We start from the raw sequence: 23,202 nt of genomic DNA on the forward strand, positions 1-23,202 counted from the left end.
GTATATAAGTGCCCTGCATATAATGTATAGAAGTGTCCTGCATATAATGTATAGAAGTGTCCTGCATATAATGTATAGAAGTGTCCTGCATATAATGTATATAAGTGTCCTGCATATAATGTATATGTGTCCTGCATATAATGTATATAAGTGTCCTGCATATAATGTATATAAGTGTCCCGCATATAATGTATATAAGTGTCCTGCACATAATGTATATAAGTGTCCCGCATATAATGTATATAAGTGTCCCGCATATAATGTATATAAGTGTCCTGCATATAATGTATATAAGTGTCCTGCATATAATGTATATAAGTGTCCCGCATATAATGTATATAAGTGTCCTGCATATAATGTATATAAGTGTCCTGCATATAATGTATATAAGTGTCCCGCATATAATGTATATAAGTGTCCTGCATATAATGTATATAAGTGTCCTGCATATAATGTATATAAGTGTCCTGCATATAATGTATATAAGTGTCCTGCATATAATGTATATAAGTGTCCTGCATATAATGTATAGAAGTGTCCCGCAGATAATGTATATAAGTGTCCTGCATATAATGTATATAAGTGTCCTGCATATAATGTATAGAAGTGTCCCGCAGATAATGTATATAAGTGCCCTGCATATAATGTATAGAAGTGTCCTGCATATAATGTATAGAAGTGTCCTGCATATAATGTATAGAAGTGTCCTGCATATAATGTATATAAGTGTCCTGCATATAATGTATATGTGTCCTGCATATAATGTATATAAGTGTCCTGCATATAATGTATATAAGTGTCCCGCATATAATGTATATAAGTGTCCTGCACATAATGTATATAAGTGTCCCGCATATAATGTATATAAGTGTCCCGCATATAATGTATATAAGTGTCCTGCATATAATGTATATAAGTGTCCTGCATATAATGTATATAAGTGTCCCGCATATAATGTATATAAGTGTCCTGCATATAATGTATATAAGTGTCCTGCATATAATGTATATAAGTGTCCCGCATATAATGTATATAAGTGTCCTGCATATAATGTATATAAGTGTCCTGCATATAATGTATATAAGTGTCCTGCATATAATGTATACAAGTGTCCTGCATATAATGTATATAAGTGTCCTGCATATAATGTATATAAGTGTCCTGCATATAATGTATATAAGTGTCCTGCATATAATGTATATAAGTGTCCTGCATATAATGTATATAAGTGTCCCGCAGATAATGTATATAAGTGCCCTGCATATAATGTATAGAAGTGTCCTGCATATAATGTATATAAGTGTCCTGCATATAATGTATAGAAGTGTCCTGCATATAATGTATATAAGTGTCCTGCATATAATGTATATGTGTCCTGCATATAATGTATATAAGTGTCCCGCATATAATGTATATAAGTGTCCTGCATATAATGTATATAAGTGTCCTGCATATAATGTATATAAGTGTCCCGCATATAATGTATATAAGTGTCCTGCATATAATGTATATAAGTGTCTCGCATATAATATATATGTGTCCCGCATATAATGTATATAAGTGTCCTGCATATAATGTATATGTGTCCTGCATATAATGTATATAAGTGTCCTGCATATAATGTATATAAGTGTCCTGCATATAATGTATATAAGTGTCCTGCATATAATGTATATAAGTGTCCTGCATATAATGTATATAGTGTCCCGCATATAATGTATATAAGTGTCCTGCATATAATGTATATAAGTGTCCTGCATATAATGTATATGTGTCCTGCATATAATGTATATGTGTCCTGCATATAATGTATATAAGTGTCCCGCATATAATGTATATAAGTGTCCTGCATATAATGTATATAAGTGTCCTGCATATAATGTATATAAGTGTCCTGCATATAATGTATAGAAGTGTCCTGCATATAATGTATATAAGTGTCCTGCATATAATGTATATAAGTGTCCCGCATATAATGTATATAAGTGTCCTGCATATAATGTATATAAGTGTCTCGCATATAATGTATATAAGTGTCCCGCATATAATGTATATAAGTGTCCTGCATATAATGTATATAAGTGTCCTGCATATAATGTATATGTGTCCTGCATATAATGTATATGTGTCCTGCATATAATGTATATAAGTGTCCCGCATATAATGTATATAAGTGTCCTGCATATAATGTATATAAGTGTCCTGCATATAATGTATATAAGTGTCCTGCATATAATGTATAGAAGTGTCCTGCATATAATGTATATAAGTGTCCCGCATATAATGTATATAAGTGCCCTGCATATAATGTATATAAGTGTCCTGCATATAATGTATATAAGTGTCCCGCATGTAATGTATATAAGTGTCCTGCATATAATGTATATAAGTGTCCTGCATATAATGTATATAAGTGTCCTGCATATAATGTATAGAAGTGTCCTGCATATAATGTATAGAAGTGTCCCGCATATAATGTATAGAAGTGTCCCGCATATAATGTATATAAGTGTCCTGCATATAATGTATATGTGTCCCGCATATAATGTATATAAGTGTCCTGCATATAATGTATAGAAGTGTCCCGCATATAATGTATAGAAGTGTCCTGCATATAATGTATATAAGTGTCCTGCATATAATGTATATAAGTGTCCTGCATATAATGTATATAAGTGTCCTGCATATAATGTATAGAAGTGTCCTGCATATAATGTATATAAGTGTCCTGCATATAATGTATATAAGTGTCCCGCATATAATGTATATAAGTTTCCTGCATATAATGTATATAAGTGTCCTGCATATAATGTATATAAGTGTCCCACATATAATGTATATAAGTGTCCTGCATATAATGTATATAAGTGTCCCGCATATAATGTATATAAGTGTCCCGCATATAATGTATATAAGTGTCCTGCATATAATGTATATAAGTGTCCTGCATATAATGTATAGAAGTGTCCTGCATATAATGTATAGAAGTGTCCCGCATATAATGTATATAAGTGTCCCGCATATAATGTATATAAGTGTCCTGCATATAATGTATATGTGTCCCGCATATAATGTATATAAGTGTCCTGCATATAATGTATAGAAGTGTCTCGCATATAATGTATAGAAGTGTCCTGCATATAATGTATATAAGTGTCCTGCATATAATGTATATAAGTGTCCTGCATATAATGTATATAAGTGTCCCGCATATAATGTATATAAGTGTCCTGCATATAATGTATATAAGTGTCCTGCATATAATGTATATAAGTGTCCTGCATATAATGTATATAAGTGTCCCGCATATAATGTATATAAGTGTCCTGCATATAATGTATATAAGTGTCCTGCATATAATGTATATAAGTGTCCTGCATATAATGTATAGAAGTGTCCTGCATATAATGTATATGTGTCCTGCATATAATGTATATAAGTGTCCTGCATATAATGTATATAAGTGTCCTGCACATAATGTATATAAGTGTCCTGCATATAATGTATATAAGTGTCCTGCATATAATGTATATAAGTGTCCTGCATATAATGTATATAAGTGTCCCGCATATAATGTATATAAGTGTCCTGCATATAATGTATATAAGTGTCCTGCATATAATGTATATAAGTGTCCTGCATATAATGTATATAAGTGTCCTGCATATAATGTATATAAGTGTCCTGCATATAATGTATAGAAGTGTCCCGCAGATAATGTATATAAGTGCCCTGCATATAATGTATAGAAGTGTCCTGCATATAATGTATAGAAGTGTCCTGCATATAATGTATAGAAGTGTCCTGCACATAATGTATATAAGTGTCCCGCATATAATGTATATAAGTGTCCCGCATATAATGTATATAAGTGTCCTGCATATAATGTATATAAGTGTCCTGCATATAATGTATAGAAGTGTCCCGCAGATAATGTATATAAGTGCCCTGCATATAATGTATAGAAGTGTCCTGCATATAATGTATAGAAGTGTCCTGCATATAATGTATAGAAGTGTCCTGCATATAATGTATATAAGTGTCCTGCATATAATGTATATAAGTGTCCTGCATATAATGTATATGTGTCCTGCATATAATGTATATAAGTGTCCTGCATATAATGTATATAAGTGTCCCGCATATAATGTATATAAGTGTCCTGCATATAATGTATATAAGTGTCCTGCATATAATGTATATAAGTGTCCCGCATATAATGTATATAAGTGTCCTGCATATAATGTATATAAGTGTCCTGCATATAATGTATATAAGTGTCCCGCATATAATGTATATAAGTGTCCTGCATATAATGTATATAAGTGTCCTGCATATAATGTATATAAGTGTCCTGCATATAATGTATATAAGTGTCCTGCATATAATGTATATAAGTGTCCTGCATATAATGTATAGAAGTGTCCCGCAGATAATGTATATAAGTGTCCTGCATATAATGTATATAAGTGTCCTGCATATAATGTATAGAAGTGTCCCGCAGATAATGTATATAAGTGCCCTGCATATAATGTATAGAAGTGTCCTGCATATAATGTATAGAAGTGTCCTGCATATAATGTATAGAAGTGTCCTGCATATAATGTATATAAGTGTCCTGCATATAATGTATATGTGTCCTGCATATAATGTATATAAGTGTCCTGCATATAATGTATATAAGTGTCCCGCATATAATGTATATAAGTGTCCTGCACATAATGTATATAAGTGTCCCGCATATAATGTATATAAGTGTCCCGCATATAATGTATATAAGTGTCCTGCATATAATGTATATAAGTGTCCTGCATATAATGTATATAAGTGTCCCGCATATAATGTATATAAGTGTCCTGCATATAATGTATATAAGTGTCCTGCATATAATGTATATAAGTGTCCCGCATATAATGTATATAAGTGTCCTGCATATAATGTATATAAGTGTCCTGCATATAATGTATATAAGTGTCCTGCATATAATGTATACAAGTGTCCTGCATATAATGTATATAAGTGTCCTGCATATAATGTATATAAGTGTCCTGCATATAATGTATATAAGTGTCCTGCATATAATGTATATAAGTGTCCTGCATATAATGTATATAAGTGTCCCGCAGATAATGTATATAAGTGCCCTGCATATAATGTATAGAAGTGTCCTGCATATAATGTATATAAGTGTCCTGCATATAATGTATAGAAGTGTCCTGCATATAATGTATATAAGTGTCCTGCATATAATGTATATGTGTCCTGCATATAATGTATATAAGTGTCCCGCATATAATGTATATAAGTGTCCTGCATATAATGTATATAAGTGTCCTGCATATAATGTATATAAGTGTCCCGCATATAATGTATATAAGTGTCCTGCATATAATGTATATAAGTGTCTCGCATATAATGTATATAAGTGTCCCGCATATAATGTATATAAGTGTCCTGCATATAATGTATATAAGTGTCCTGCATATAATGTATATGTGTCCTGCATATAATGTATATGTGTCCTGCATATAATGTATATAAGTGTCCCGCATATAATGTATATAAGTGTCCTGCATATAATGTATATAAGTGTCCTGCATATAATGTATATAAGTGTCCTGCATATAATGTATAGAAGTGTCCTGCATATAATGTATATAAGTGTCCTGCATATAATGTATATAAGTGTCCCGCATATAATGTATATAAGTGTCCTGCATATAATGTATATAAGTGTCTCGCATATAATGTATATAAGTGTCCCGCATATAATGTATATAAGTGTCCCGCATATAATGTATATAAGTGTCCTGCATATAATGTATATGTGTCCTGCATATAATGTATATGTGTCCTGCATATAATGTATATAAGTGTCCCGCATATAATGTATATAAGTGTCCTGCATATAATGTATATAAATGTCCTGCATATAATGTATATAAGTGTCCTGCATATAATGTATAGAAGTGTCCTGCATATAATGTATATAAGTGTCCCGCATATAATGTATATAAGTGCCCTGCATATAATGTATATAAGTGTCCTGCATATAATGTAAATAAATGTCCCGCATATAATGTATATAAGTGTCCTGCATATAATGTATATAAGTGTCCTGCATATAATGTATATAAGTGTCCTGCATATAATGTATAGAAGTGTCCTGCATATAATGTATAGAAGTGTCCCGCATATAATGTATAGAAGTGTCCCGCATATAATGTATATAAGTGTCCTGCATATAATGTATATGTGTCCCGCATATAATGTATATAAGTGTCCTGCATATAATGTATAGAAGTGTCCCGCATATAATGTATAGAAGTGTCCTGCATATAATGTATATAAGTGTCCTGCATATAATGTATATAAGTGTCCTGCATATAATGTATATAAGTGTCCTGCATATAATGTATAGAATTGTCCTGCATATAATGTATATAAGTGTCCTGCATATAATGTATATAAGTGTCCCGCATATAATGTATATAAGTTTCCTGCATATAATGTATATAAGTGTCCTGCATATAATGTATATAAGTGTCCCACATATAATGTATATAAGTGTCCTGCATATAATGTATATAAGTGTCCCGCATATAATGTATATAAGTGTCCCGCATATAATGTATATAAGTGTCCTGCATATAATGTATATAAGTGTCCTGCATATAATGTATAGAAGTGTCCTGCATATAATGTATAGAAGTGTCCCGCATATAATGTATATAAGTGTCCCGCATATAATGTATATAAGTGTCCTGCATATAATGTATATGTGTCCCGCATATAATGTATATAAGTGTCCTGCATATAATGTATAGAAGTGTCTCGCATATAATGTATAGAAGTGTCCTGCATATAATGTATATAAGTGTCCTGCATATAATGTATATAAGTGTCCTGCATATAATGTATATAAGTGTCCCGCATATAATGTATATAAGTGTCCTGCATATAATGTATATAAGTGTCCTGCATATAATGTATATAAGTGTCCCGCATATAATGTATATAAGTGTCCTGCATATAATGTATATAAGTGTCCCGCATATAATGTATATAAGTGTCCCGCATATAATGTATATAAGTGTCCCACATATAATGTATAGAAGTGTCCCGCATATAATGTATATAAGTGTCCTGCATATAATGTATATAAGTGTCCCGCATATAATGTATACAAGTGTCCCGCATATAATGTATATAAGTGTCCTGCATATAATGTATATAAGTGTCCTGCATATCATGTATATAAGTGTCCTGCATATAATGTATATAAGTGTCCTGCATATCATGTATATAAGTGTCCTGCATATAATGTATATAAGTGTCCTGCATATAATGTATATAAGTGTCCTGCATATAATGTATATAAGTGTCCTGCATATAATGTATACAAGTGTCCTGCATATAATGTATATAAGTGTCCCGCATATAATGTATATAAGTGTCCTGCATATAATGTATATAAGTGTCCCGCATATAATGTATATAAGTGTCCCGCATATAATGTATACAAGTGTCCTGCATATAATGTATACAAGTGTCCCGCATATAATGTATATAAGTGTCCTGCATATAATGTATATAAGTGTCCTGCATATAATGTATAGAAGTGTCCTGCATATAATGTATATAAGTGCCCTGCATATAATGTATATAAGTGTCCTGCATATAATGTATATAAGTGTCCTGCATATAATGTATATAAGTGTCCTGCATATAATGTATATAAGTGTCCTGCATATAATGTATATAAGTGTCTTGCACTTCTTTGCCGAGGCAGTGAATTTACTCGTCGTCGTTTGACAGCTGTCAAACGACGACGCGTAAATCACTGGTCGTCGGCACAATACGTCGGCAAACCCATTCAAATGAATGGGCAGATGTTTGCCGACGTATTGTAGCCATATTTTCAGATGTAAAACGAGGCATAATACGCCTCGTTTACGCCTGAAAATAGGTTGTGTGAACCCAGCCTTAGAATCACGATATACTGCAATACATTAGTATTGCAGTATATCATGCAAGCGATCCAACATTCGCTGCTTCAAGTCTCCTAGGAGGACTAATAAAAAAAAGTAAGAAAACAGTTAAATAAAGATTTTTATTAAAAAAATATTAAAAGTAAAAAAAAAATACTTTTCCCATTTTTTTTCCCTAAAGCAATGTTAAAAAAAATAAAAGTTAACATAACTGGTATGGCCACGTCCATAAAAGTCCAAACTGTCACAATATAGCGTTATTTAACCCGCTCGGTGAACAACGTAAAAAAAATATATATATAAAACATGCAAATTGCTGTTTTTTGGTAACCTTAGCTCTCCAAAAAAAAGGATTAAAGAGTGATCAAAAAGTCGCTTGTACCCCAAAATGGTATTGGTGAGAACTACAGCTTGCCCCACAAAATTTAAGCCCTCACACCTCTAAATTGTTGGAAAAATAAAAAATGTATGACTCTCAGAATATGGCAACAGAAAACTTTTTTGAAAGTGGTAAAACTTAAAACAAAACATATAAATTTGGTATTGCCGTAATCGTATCAACCAGTAGAATAAGGTGAATCTGTCGTTTTTAGTGCCTGATTGATGCCGTAAAAACAAAACCCCCCAAAAAATTGTGAAATTGCTGTTTTTTGCCCATTTCACCCCACAAATTAAAAAAAATCAGATTCCCAGTACATCATGCGGTACAATTAATCGTGCCATGAAAAACTACAACTTGTCCCACAAAAAACAAGAGCTCATATTACTATGTCGATCTAGAAATAAAAAAGTTATGGCTTTTGGAAGACGGGGAGGCAGCACTGTATGAAGGTAATATTTGAGCACTGTACTTATACAGTTTATTATTTTTGCTGTGTATGGTGGTGGCGACCCTATATAGGATTGTTAGTTAGGCAACTGTATGAAAGTATTATTTGGCCTATGAATGGTACTTTATTTGGGCATCTTACTCTGTGATATACTTAAACTCTGTACAATATGTTTTTTGCACACTGTATGGCAGTGCACCATATGGGGAAGGGATGCCAAAAGAATGGACCCCAAACCTTCCAACAAACGTCCTTCTTTGCGTGAATCACCAGGGATATAACTTCCCAGCTGCCACATATTAAGAAATATCATTTGTGGGGTAACCATTAATACCCTTACATTTCTGAGTCCAATGCAGTCACATTCATTATTTATTATTCCGTGTAGCCATAAATTTTTCTCTGAACATAATTTAGTGTTTTCTGACAATTTAAATGAAGAGTTCAAATAAAACACATAAATGTAAACGATTATTTTTTGTTGTCTTTTCCTCTGTAATTTACATAACGTTAATATTCCCACTGGTAATCACATGTACGGCAGTAATAAGTGAGCATTCTGTGACAGTCCTGGTGAACACAAGTGTCACGAGTCTCCAGTAATTAATTCTTAGAAAACGGTACATTAATTAAGACGTTCACCATCTGAATTCCACCACAAGATTTTCTCTTCCCCCGGCATGAGAAATCTAAGATGACATGTTTTCCCACAGTAATTAGCGCTTTTGTTGTTTGCTAAGTATTTGCTCTTATATTTAGATTTGGGATAATACTAACATGGACTTTTACAAATTTACTTCAACAGGAGCAAATAAAGAAATTCCTGGAGGCAGCGTGTGAAATGCCCCATTGTTCTCTGCAGCATGCTGTGTTCTGGAAGGTACGGAGTTAATGGGCACCTATCTTATTATATGGTGTGATAGAGCATTGCATTTTACTTTTAAAGTGTAGGGGTGTTGCTATACGGGAGCAAAGGCAGCAATTGCACCCGGTCCCTAGTGCCTGACAGAGCCCAAAGTACCCTCTGCCACGTAAGCAGACGCCAGTATTATAAATGACAGATGGTAGGTGGGGAGTATTTTACGAGTGGCGGATCCCTATAGGTCTGTTATTGGCGGCCGCCCGGAGCTAGAAGCTCCCAGGGTGTCCATGGCCGCCCAAAGACCACATCTCAGTTCTGTCACGCTACAAAACCGAAGGTTCCTGGACTAAATTGTATCCGCGTCCAACGGAGGCAGATACAATTGACATCACGTTATCGTGCCAACCTCATCGCGCCGCTTGCGTCGTTCCGCTGGATGCGGCCTGGTCAGATGAGACCAGGCTTACATCGTTGGAGAAGAGGACAGCGGTGGAACGGGGACAGGTAAGTGTGACACTAATTACAGAAGGGTGGTCCATTCTACAGGGGGTTTTGTGCCGCATCTACACGGGGACTGTATAGCGCTATCTACAAGGTGGGTGGTGCTATCTACAGTGGGTGTGTGGCACTATATACGGGGGGGGGGCTGTTTGGCGCTATCTACATGGAGTGTGTGGCACTATTAACAGGGGGGCGGAATGGCACTATCTACAGGGGAGGTGGGGCTATCTATAGAGGGTGTGTGGCACTATCTACAGGGGAGGTAGTGCTACCTGTAGGGGGGCTGTGTGTGGCACTTTCTACAGGGGGTGTGTGTGGCACTATCTACAGGGGTTTTTTGAGGCTATCTACAGGGGGCTGTGGGGCACTATCTACAGGGGAGGTGTTGCTATCTATAGATGGTGTGTGGCACTTTCTACAGGGGGCTGTGTGGCACTATCTACAGGCCTGTATGTGGCGCTATCTGCAGGGGCTGTGTGTGGGGCTATCTACAGGGGGCACTGTGTATGTCGTGCTTTACTTACATTTAGGGGCACAATGTGTGGCACCATGAAAATTTTATCTTTGTTTATAGATGTGGAAATGTTGGAAAAGTGAGGAGCCGAAGACATCTGAGTGCCAAATTCTGCAGAAATGGGTCATGGCCGGGAGAAGTCATCATGAGGTCTGGAGAGGCTGGAGAAGAAAAGAAGAAAAACATGACTAGACTCTTAGAAGATGTCACCTGTGAGTCAATGGATTTATAGAGAATTTGTCACCATTCCTGACATGTTTATTATAGGAAATCCTTGTATTTCACAAAAAGTCTTTGTGCAGTCCAGGACTGATAGACAAATTTTTGTTACCATTCCCCTTGTCAGGAGGATGTGTCCCTGCACAGTGTAATACTGTGAGCAATGGTTGGAGGCTGTCAGTATGTACGAACACAGCGCTTTGACAAGGGGAATCGTAATGCTTACACAAAACGTTAGTGTTAACAATAGTTATGGCGCAGCAGGGTGAAGGTGGGGAAGGGGCGGCCAAGTTTGGGCAACAGCCCAGGGCCTATGGTCTGCCACTGCCTGTTACAGATTATGCAGTGTGGCTAAAGAGCTTCAGGTTACACCTCTGCTCAAGTGCAATTGGTTTATGCAGCAAGAAACAAAATGAGTCCAGACTTGAGATGGTGTGGTAGGACTGTAAGGCCTTGTTCACACAGTGCAGATTTTGCATGTATTTTTTGTCAAATCTGTTTTTATTCAATAAGAATACAAATAATTAAAGTACAAAAAATTAAGCAGAAAACAAACCATGGTACATTTATAGAACCCAATTTACATGTCAATGCACCACAGTTGCAGTGAAGAAGTATGTAAAGACTAACAAACAAAGGGGTAGTGGGGCAGGAGGGATAGAGGGGGTAATGATACAGAAGAATACAGTTAGATATCTATTAACCCCTTCCCGCCGCAGCCCTTTTTCAGATTTTCATTTTCGTTTTTTCCTCCCCACCTCCCAAAAGCCATAACTTCTTTATTTTTCCGTCGATATAGTCCTATGATGGCTTGATTTTTGCGGGACGAGTTGTAGTTTTTCGTAGCACCATTTATTGTGCCATATAATGTACTAGCAAATGGGAAAAAATTATTTGTGGGGTAAAAAATGAAAAAAAACTGTGATTCCTCCATGGTTTTTTTTGCGCGGAGTTTTTACTGAATTCACTGTGCAATTAAAATAACATGTTAACTTTATTCTGTGGGTCAATACGATTACGGCAATACCAAATATATATTTACAACTAAAAACCTAAGTGTAAAAAAGAAAATGTATTTTGTTTCGCCAAATTCCGAGAGCCGTACCTTTTTTTATTTTTATGTCGATTAAGTGGTATGAGGGCTTATTTTTTGAGGGATAAGCTGTAGTTTTTAATACTACCATTTTGGTGTACATGCGACGTTTTGATCACTTTTTATTTAATTTTTTGTAGGAGATTAGGTGACTAAAAAATAGAGATTCTGGCGTTTTCAATTTTTTTTTTTACGGCGTTCACCGTGCAGGTTAAATAATGATATATTGTAATAGTTCAGACTTTGATGGACGCGGCGATACCAATTATGTTTATTTTTTTTATTTTTTTACTATGCTCTAGGGGGGAAATGGGAAAAGGGTTTTTCTTTTAATTTTAAATAATTTTTTTACATAAAAAAAAAACTTTATTTAACTAATTTTTACATTTTTTATTCGTCTCCCTAGGGGACTTCAACCAGCGATCGCTAGATCGCTTGCATGATATACTGCAATACTAATGTATTGCAGTATATCGTGATTCTGCCGGAGGCAGGGCTTAATAGGTGCACAAAGATGGCGGACCTGGGGGGCCTTCATTAGGCCCCCAGGCAGCCATAGCAACCATCACCCCCCCCCCCGCGATTTCATTACGGGGGGCGCGATGAGCTTTTAATGCTGCGGTCGCTATTGACATTATTTGAAGACAAATCCAGCCTGTTTTTATGCGGATATAGTGGTTAAAGGAGTTCTCCAGGACTGTAACATGTCCTTAGGATAGGCCATTAATGTATGATTAGTAGCGTTCCAACCTCGTTACATAATTACATAGTTAGGCCCCATCCACACGAACGTGTTTTTGCGGCCGCAATTCCCCCGAAAATCCACGGGAGAATTGCGGCCCCATTCTTTTCTATTGGGCCACGCACACGAACGTAGTTTTTGCGGTCCTTGCACGGCCCGGGCCCGAAAACAATGGCGGCGGCCATGTGCATGTCCCGTGATTTGCGGGCGGCCTGCGGCTGACAGTCCGCAGCCGGCCTGCGGCTGACAGTCCGCAGCCGGCCGACCCGAAAATCACGGCTGTGCACACGGCTACGGTCGTGTGCATGAGGCCTTAGAATGGTTGAAAAAAGACAGATGGGAGAAAAGGAAGGATCATAGGTGAACTATACCACTTTGTTTTTCCCCTATAGATCCAGAGGAAGGTTAAAAAAGAAAGAAAAATACCCATAAAGCATTAACCAATCTGCCCTAAAAAAAATATTCCCTCCTGATCCCAATTGGTGCTCCGACTGGATCAACATTCACACAAGAATTCTACACATTGACATAGGAGCTGATATTTTTTCGTTCTAGGAAATTATCTAACCCTTTTGTAAAGCATCTCCTGTCCCTGCTGTGACGGCTCCTGCGGTGACTATTCCATAGATTCACAGTTCTCACAGTAAAGAAAGCTTTCCTCGTCTGCAGGTTGAACCTTTTTTTCTCCAGACGGAGGGAGCGCCCCCTTGTTTTTTGAGGGGGTTTTACATGGAACAGGATTTCACCCTATTTTTTGTATGCGCCATTCATATATTTATATAAGTTAATCATGTCTCCCCTTAGTCGTCTCTTTTCAAGGCTAAATAGGTTTAGTTCTTTTACTCTTTCCTCATAACTTAGATTCTCCATGCCCCTTGTTAGCTTCGTTGCTCTTCTTTGTATTTTTTCATACTTTCTATGAACTGGAGCCCAGAACTGAACTGCATATTCTAGATGAGGCCTCACTAATGCTTTAAAAAGTGTTAATATTATATCCCTGTCCAGCGAGTCCATGCCTCTTTTAATACACAACATTAACTTGTAGGCCTTAGAAGCAGCTGATTGACATTGCATGCTGTTATTTTGTCCCCGAGACCTCCCTGCCGATTTGCACAATGAAGGGACCGTGGTGCTCCTGCGAGGGCCGCTTACCCATGCCTGTACAAGCTGCTGTGCCTGGTTCAAGTGAATGGTACAAGCTGCAGACAAGCTGCAGTATCAGACACAGCCGCTGATACAGACGCTATGCAAACAATGATCACCGCAGCCTCTTCATTGTGCTGATCAGTGGGCGTTAAGGAGGTTGGACCACCACCGATCAAAACATTAGTGGCCTATCCTAACGATAGATCATCGATGTCATAGTCCCGGAGAACCCCTTTAAAGGGTAACTAAACTTTCAGGAAATTTCTGACACGTCATAGTAACATGTCAGAAGATTTGATTGGTGGGGTCCGAGCACTGAGACCCTCACCGTTTATTTCAAGTTTCTTTTTTGTGACCCACCTATACCTTGTCCGGATTGCTGTTTACTGACCTTGGGTAGTTGAATTTGGTATAATTGTGCCCTGCCATACTTCTCCGTTCCGACTTTTGACTATTTTTGTCCTGTATTTTTTGGCGGTGCACTCATCTCATTGATTCCTAAGGAACTGTTCAGAGTTTACTTCAAACATGGGCATCCTTAGCATCTTCTCACTGGCATGAATATCACTAATCTGGTGGTTGGTGGTGGTCGAAAGTGATGGCCAACAGAGTACCAAGACCCAAACCAAAGTTCAGGGTGGGTGAGGGGTCCTGCAGATAAAATGTGTGATTCGGCTTAACTCTCTTTGCATATCTTGAACCAGGCAATTTACACTCTGCAATGCAGAGTCAGACAAAATTCATTCAAAGCCATCATTAGGTGTGATAAAAATGGTTTATGACAATGGGAACCACGAGACTTGTTGTCCGCATACACCATTTGACGGTGGTTTTATATTGCTCTTATTATTGCAAGCTCTGTTGTTGTAAAATCTATTAATACAAAAGGGAAAAAAAAATGAAAGAAGAGCAGAAAATGAAATAACTGATGATAAATAAACAACCGCCATACAGATTACTGCTTCAATACAATATATTTCTACTTTATTTCAACATGCGCCATCTAGTGGCCGAAGGACAGAATGCAAGTGGTGGCTGAAATTCCATAAATGAGGCTGAGACAAAAGAAGCCGAGAAGTTCATTATCATGAAGAACTTTGTAAACAAGAGCCATAATATCATAAAGAAAACAGGGATCCGGGGTAGTAAGTGACACATCTATGACAAACTTCAATCTGAATACTTTCCCTGCCAGTCTGATCAGACCCAGAATAGTGAGATAAGAGAATGACAGAAAACGTCAGTAAAAGTTATTAATCCGTGTTCATTGAAAAGTAAAATGAGTCATTTTCACAATTCATCTGATTCTAGGTTTTCAATGACAATGTCATAGCTGTAAATGTCATTAGGGACTTTTTAATACATGACAAACAACATAAAATGTTTAAGGAGTATTCCCAGAATCGACAAGTATCAGCTTTCCACAGGGACCCCCACTGATACCGAGACCCCCATTCCCCCTCACTGCACGATTGCAGTGGGAACATTGAATGGCGCGGCGGACAAGAATGCGGCTCCATTCGAAGTCTATGGGACTGATGGAGACTTCTGAGCACAGCGCTGTTTTCGTCAGTCCCATAGACATTGCATGGAGCAGTGGGCGCATGTTTAATCATCGCTCCATTCAAACTCCTCCCCACTGTGGGGGGTAAAGAGGGGAGGAACAAAGGGTTTGGGACCCTGGTTCTAGTGATCAGTGAGGATCCCATCAATCAGACACTTATCACCTATTCTGTGAGTAGATGAAACTTGTTAATACTGGGAAAAACCCCTTTTAGTGAACCCTGCTCTCTGCTTTCCAAAGAAGTCATACAAAGATCAAACAATTCACTAAAAAAAACTTTTTTTTTTAACCGTCATTTTACTGACAAGTGAATTTGCTATTATGGAACTGTATTTCCCACATTTAAGACAATGGAGGTGGAAATACCTTACTGCAATTCCCTATTTCAGCCTCCATTGTCTTATACAAGGGAAATATGTCTCTATTAAAGGAAATGTCCATGAAGGTATTTTTACTGATTCTCTCATCTCTAGTCCAGACCATTGTGTTCAGTGTGATATAACCAGCATCCGTGTCTCTGATGATCATTGATACAGTCAGATGCCTGCAGGAAGAGGCACCTACTGCTCTCCCTGTAATAAGCGACCAGGAACACTAAGCCCCTCCCCATTTACTAACCCTCAACCGCTTGTAAAGGCCGTATTACACGGGCCGATGATTGGGCAAATGAGCGTTCATATGAAGCAACGATCAGCCGATGAACAAGCAAACGCTCGTTCATCCGGCTGATCTGCTCATTTATGCAGCAGCATTAAATGTCATCGTTGTGTAAACAGGGAGAAGCGCTGCCCACATGATAAAAATGTATGGGAAGAACGATCGTAGTAACCATCGCTTGTCCCCATACATAACCAATCATTGCTCCTTGTGAAAGGAGCAAACGAGCGCCGATCAAGGAGCTGTCTCATTTATCGGCGCTCTTTTTCACAGCCCATATCAGGCCGTGTAATAGGACCTTCATACAAAAAAAATGAAAAGATCAGGTGGAAATTAACAAGGTGTTGTTTGTAGAAAACCTTTTAAAGGGGTTGTCCCACAAAACACATGTATCCCCGATCCACAGGATAGGGGATACATGTGTGATAGCGGGGGGTCCACTGGGACCCCCAGCGATAAGGAGAACGGAGGACCGAAAGTCCCCCGAAGTTCTCCATGAGAAGCATGGCACTTCCGGTGTCTTGTGTATCCGGCAGCTCCATAGAAATGAATGGAGCGCTGTGCCCCCTCAGTAACAATGCCCTCACACAGTAATAATGTCCCCTTTGTGCCCCCTGTAGATAGCGCCGCACACAGCCTCCTTGTAGATAGCGCCAGAAACAGACCCCTCTTGTAGATAGCGCCACACAGCCCCCCTCCTGTACATAGCGTCACACAGTCCCTCTCTTGTAGATGGCGACACACAGCCCCCCTTTTTGTAGATAGCGCCACACAGCCCCCCTCTTGTAGATGGTGCCACACAGCCCCCCTCTTGTAGATGGTGCCACACAGCCCCCCTCTTGTAGATAGTGATACACAACCCCCCTTTTGTAAACTGTGCCCCCCCTTATTTAGGTAGTGCCGCACAGCCCTCCCTCTTGTAGATAGTGCCACACAGCCCCCCTCCTGTAAATAGTGCCACACAGCTCCCCCATGTAAATAGTGCCATACAGCCCCCCCTATTGTAGATAGCGCCACACAAATATAAAAAAAATTGTACTTACCTAGCCCCGTTCCTGCGACGGACGGTGCTGCTTCACATCCTCCATATGGGACCCTTGCGTAGGGTAGGCCAGCGGGATCCAGTGATGTGTCACACCGGTCTGCGCAGGGATTCTGTCGCAGCATCTGATAGGCTGAATGTCTAAACTGGCCTGGTGCCTATAGAATCCAACTGTATCTGCATCCAGAGGACGCAGATACAATTGAATGTGGCAGTCGCTAACACTTTGGCCCCCCCCAGAGCTAGCGACGCCATTTGTCATGAGGGGGCCTGTGCCGCTTGACCCATATATGTTATGTGCCAGGCGGCGCGGGCCCCCTCATGCCGTGGGACCCGAAGCAGACACTATGTCTTCTATAGTCGGCAGGGGGCCCTTAGAGGATAGGTGCCCTGGGAAATTGCCCAGTTTGCCACCCCTAACTCCGGCCCTGGCACTGCCGTTCTATTTAATGACTATGAGGCCGACAGAGAAAGCTCAGTGCGGTGCTCGGCTGTTTCCCATAGAAATTAAATGGAGCGCTGAGGCCAGGTGTTAGCTTGAATTCAATGGGTAAATAGAAAACACACTACAAATATGGCATTTTTTTATGTGCCGTTTATCTTTCTTTTGTCTTGCGTATTTTGGCTCAGTAGCATTTTTACAAAATGGCAGCAAATCTGTGTTTGGCGTTTCTAGCATTAAGTGGCGTTCTTCTCCCGTAGATCTCCATTGGTTTCTTGTTTAAAAGAAACAAAACACAAGTGTCAATATGTGTTGCACTTATTTATGGAGTTTTTTGTGGCATTTTTTCCATAATAAATCATGAGTTGCAAAGAAGAATCTTTGCATCACATGATATTTGAATAACATGATTTGCAAAGTGCAAATCGCCACATAAAAAAACCACAAGAAGTAAAAGACACTTTTTGCAAATAAAAAGCTGCAAAAAACACATGTACCAATTTCCTAAAAAAAGAAACTTTTTTAGATGCCTTTTTTTTGGAAAAAAACAACTCACAAAAAGTGTGTGCAAAGGAGGCCTATTGGGGTATTGCTTGTTTTAGTTGTGTATGTTTAATGTTCCTTTACATAAACAAAAATATTTTTTGTTGACAGTATTCCTTTAAGGGCATTTGTGAAATGCCCATAGTACTGAGGTCCCCCAGCTTTTGTAGGTCCCAAGCTACTTTCGAGTTTGTCAAATGATATTGAGCCACACTGAATATTAATAGGGAAAATCGTATGAAAGATATGACAAAGTGATATGACTCTTAGGCCAGTTTCACAAAGGCGTAATATGGTACCAGGGCTTTGAACCTGATACCAAAGTCTAATAATGCTATGGTGCCCCTAGTGTTCAATATTATCATTATTATTAATAATTATTTATTCATTTTTTAGTTTTTGGTTGGGTAGGATATTGAACATTTTTATGTTTATAATTCATTTTAATTTAAATGTTGTTATAAAGTGTAATACATGGATTTTTTTTTAATAAGATTCAATAAAATTGTAAATAATAATGAAAAAAAAAAATAGTATCAGAAACCACCAACAACTACGACATTAACATGCCGGAGTCGAGAGGCACACGTTGCTCCCAAGCCACTGGTTTCGGTACACTGTCGTAGTATATAGTGGAAAAGGTCAGCTTCAAATGTAAAGCTTTGCCCATTGCCAATAGCATTGTGCAATTCATAAACCCCTATGTGTCTATAGTCTACATTATTTTGTATCGTTGCAGCACACTACGCATTTCGGTGGTTTTCTCCACAAAACTCATAATTTCCAATGACACTGTTGAAATATAAATAACTTCCATATAATGCATACCTAACATTTTTTCACGCCTACAACTATATTTGTACCTGGGTTTACTTAGCATGTAGTCATGTAGTAACTCTTCACTTATAGGGGCTATTGTGTTTTTTTAAGCACTGCGGGGGTGCAACGAGCTAAAACTCACGTCCATTGTGACTGTCAGGTCATTTTATTATACCTCCCGGCACCAGCATTTTGTTTTGCAAAATCCTCCACTGTTGAATGAATAAAATGTCACAATATTGGAAAGAATGTGAACCTTAAATAAGATAAAGCAGCGATGATGGAGCAGTGCAGAATATGCAATACTGTTTGTTACCTAAATAATTTATTTTCATTCTGGATATGATTCATATTGTGAAGTAACTTACAGCTCCACAGTTCAGTCGCTCATCATTCATTGACAGGGAGGGGCAGTGGAGGAGATTAACATATGGAATGAATTGCGTCAACACATAAATAATCACGATCATATTTTATAACAAAATATTCTGCATCACTGCAGAAAAACAAGAATCCAAAGGGAATTTCAAGAAATAAAATGATTTACTTGTGCTCCTATATTCTCATTTGCGATATTGATGAGAATAAGAAACATCTAAAAGAAAGTCAGGTAAGAAATTTACGCTTTATGAATGAGGTCAATCAGCTGCTTCTAAGGCCAGCAGAATACTGTCGTGTATTAAAAGAGGCATGGTCTCGCGGGACAGGGATATAATATTTCTACTTTACAAAGCATTAGTGCAGCTCCATCTAGAATACGTATTCTGCTCTGGGCTCCAGTTCATAGAAAGTTTGAAAAGTTACAAAGAAGAGCAACTAAACTGATAAGTGGCATGGAACATCTTAGTTATGAGTAAAGATTAAAAGAATTAAATGTATATAGTCTTGAAAAGAGGCGTCTAAGGGGGACATGATAAAACTATATAAGTATATTAAGGGCTGTACAAGAAATATGGTGAAAAGCAACTAAAAAGCAAAAAAAAGTTCATTGCTTCAAAAGGCCTAGATTATTTTTTTTTTGACAACAAAATAAGATAAATCTGTAGAACCATTGTTTCTATGTTGATCCAATCTGATCGCCTCCTGGAATCAGTAGGGACATTTTTATTTTTTAAGACAGAGCGGCTCATGTCATTTTGCCTTCCCTTGGATAAATAGCTTGAAAACGTACCCCTACCACTTACCCTTATCCATAACATATGGACAATGGACATATGTATTTTTCAACCGTACTAACTACAGTACTGTACAAACGTTTTAGGCAATTGTGGAAAGAGTAAGAATTCTTTCAAAAATAGAAGAAATTGTTTTGTTTTTTTAACAATTAACAAAATACAAAGTAAATGAACAGAAGATAAATCAAAATCAATATTTAGTGTGACCACCATTTGCCTTCAAACAGAATCAATTCTTCTGAGTACACTTGCACACAGTTCAAGGAACTCGGCAGGGAGGCTGCTCCAAACATCTTGGAGAACTAACTACAGATCTTCTGTGGAAGTAGGCTACCTCAAATCCTCCTGTCATGTAATCCCAGACAGACTTAATAATGTTGAGATCAGGGCTCTGTAGAGGCCATATTATCACTTCCATGTCACCTTGTACTTCTTTATGCTGAAGATAGTTCTTAATGACATTGGCTGTATGTTTGGGGTCGTTGTCTTCCTTCAGAATAAATTTGGAGCCTATCAGATGCTTCCCTGGAGGTATTTATTGCATGATGGATAAGTATCTGTCTGTATTTCTCAGTATTGAGGACACCATTAATCCTGACCAAATCCCCAACTCCATTTGCTGAAATGCAGCCCCAAACTTGCAAGGAACCTCCACCATGCTTCACTTTGCCTGCAGACACTCACTATTGTACCTCTCTCCAGTCCTTCAGCGAACGCACTGCCTTCTGTTACATCAAAATATTTCACATTTTGACTCATCAGTCCAGTGCACCTGCTGCCATTTTTCCTATATTTTCATGCTTAGTTAAATAGCTTGGCCTAGCTTCCACGTTGAATGTCTGGCCAGACTTCTCCGAACAGTAGTTGGGTGTACCTGGGTCCCACTGGTTTCTGCCAGATCTGAGTTGATGGCACTGCTGGACATCTTCCGATTTCGAAGGGAAGTAATCATGATGTGTTTTTGATCTGCTGCACTAAGTTTTCTTGGCCGATCACTGCGTCTACGGTCCTCAACATTGCCCATTTCTTTGTGATTCTTCAGAAGAGCTTGAACAGCACATCTTGAAACCCCAGTCTGCTTTGAAATCTTTGCCTGGGAGAGACCTTGCTGATGCAGTATAACTTGTGTCTTGTTGCTGTGCTCAGTCTTGCCATGGTGGATCTGTGACATGAAACGGTCTATCACAACTTCACCTTTGTAGCAGAATTTGGCTGTTCCTCAGCCCGTTTTAAGCCTCCTACACAGCGGTTTCTGTTACAGTTAATGAATGTGTTTCAACCTACATATGAAAATAATAAAAAAAAAACTATTAACACTTCTATTTTTGAAAGCATTCTTACCTTGCAGCATTTTTCCACAACTGCCTAAAACGTTTGCACAGTACTGTATGTATGTATTTTTGGTGATCATATCAATAAATACAAAGCCATGAAAAATTGGAAAAAAAGTAATAGAAATTCTATAAATAATTTCTACTCCAAAATGTTCAATAAGTATTAGCAAATTGATTATGTAGCAATTTTCTAAAATTGCTTGTGATACTGGGGTTTTCCATTCCCTAAGAACCGTGCTTTGTGTGCAAAATACAAAAACGATAAACTTTCAAATGTACTGAAAACTGATTCCCTCCCATATCCCTGGCTGTCCTCTGTGTGTGTGGACATATGATACCATGTTGTCGTCAATGTCTTACCTAAAATAATGATGCGGAAAAATAGTGCAGTATCTTTCAGCATAGCAAGATATCTGCTGAAATTTGCATGGGCCGTTGCATAGCAACAGCTAATGTATGTATCAATGGTGGGTCCTCATTATCCCATGCGTCTTGCTGTTGTCACTGAACAAACCTTCAGGCCACTTTCTGCCCTCCTATAGATGACATGTGGTCTAAAGTCACATACCTCCCACCTTTTGGATTCCATGGGAGACATGAACACTGTATAAGGTATGTCACACATATTGATGTTCTCCTTAATGAAAACCAGATTCCCATTGTATTTTGTCAATAATTCTGCAGAGTGGTCATTTGAGTGTTGGAAAATAATTTGCAGTAATTTCAGCCCCAGATCAAGTAAAATTTTAACATATGTTTACTTGCAAATTCGAAAAGACAGTTAACCCCTTAACGCTATGTGATGTAATAGTCCGTCACAGCCGTTGCCCTCTTAACGCAAACTGACGGACTATTACGTTAGCACATTAATAGGGTACTGTGTCGGCAGACACGTCTGCAGACACAGTTTTAAAGCAGTGATAGCTAATACTGCTTCAAGGCCAGGACCGGAGCTAGTCTCCGATCTGGCCGATTAACCCCTTAGTTGCAGCGCTAAAAAGCGAGTGCTGCATCTATGGTGTTTACAAGCAGATCAGAACCCTGCAATGAAAGATGACTGCTCCGGAAGACGGGAAGCCTAACAATGGCCTCCTGTCTTCCAAGTACGGATGCCTGCTAGGTCCCGTCCAGAGGCGGGGCCTAAAAGGCGTCCGGCCGCAGTAATAAGATGGCGCAGGCTCAGGATCTGAGCCTGCGACATTAGCCGCCGGTGTCAGCTGTATGTTACAGCTGACACCGTGCTGTAACCGCAGGGAATGGAGCTAGCTCCGATCCCTGCCATTAACTTCTTAGATGCCATGAGCAAAAGTGATCGCAGCATCTTAGTGGTTTGTAGCGATCGGCACAATGTTATTGTGACGATGCCGATCGTTGCTATGGCAACCGGAGGCCTAAAAATGGCCTCCTGGTCTGCCACGTACGATAGCCTATTAGGCCCCGCCCACAGACGGGACCTAATAGGCTTGCAGTCAGTGAATGACTGACAGCTCTAATGCATTGCACTACGTGGGTAGTGCAATGCATTAGAGTAAAGATCAGAGGTGCAGGCCCTCAAGTCCCCAAGTGGGACAAAAAAAAAAGTTGAATAAAAGTGTAAAAAGAAAAGTTTCAAGTTAATAAAAACAAACACTGCCTTTTTTCCTATAATAAGCCTTTTATTATTGGAAAACAAATGAAAATGTTAAAAAAGTACACATATTTGGTATCACTGCGTCCATAACGACCCAA

The 23,202-nt window shown here is 38.3% G+C and overlaps 2 long non-coding RNA genes across 2 annotated transcripts in view; one reads left to right on the forward strand and one right to left on the reverse strand.

Moving 5' to 3' along the window:
* LOC142741566 (uncharacterized) overlaps positions 1-10,858 on the reverse strand; it is an 89,363-nt gene extending 78,505 nt beyond the window's left edge. The window contains exon 1 of the long non-coding RNA XR_012881197.1: positions 10,709-10,858. This is a non-coding gene — a long non-coding RNA (uncharacterized LOC142741566). The remainder of the gene's footprint in view (positions 1-10,708) is intronic.
* Positions 1-23,202, forward strand: part of LOC142741568 (uncharacterized) — a 459,428-nt gene that overhangs the window by 208,052 nt on the left and 228,174 nt on the right. The window lies entirely within an intron of this gene.

The sequence above is a fragment of the Rhinoderma darwinii genome, chromosome 2, assembly GCF_050947455.1.
Source record: "Rhinoderma darwinii isolate aRhiDar2 chromosome 2, aRhiDar2.hap1, whole genome shotgun sequence".
NCBI lineage: Eukaryota > Metazoa > Chordata > Amphibia > Anura > Rhinodermatidae > Rhinoderma > Rhinoderma darwinii.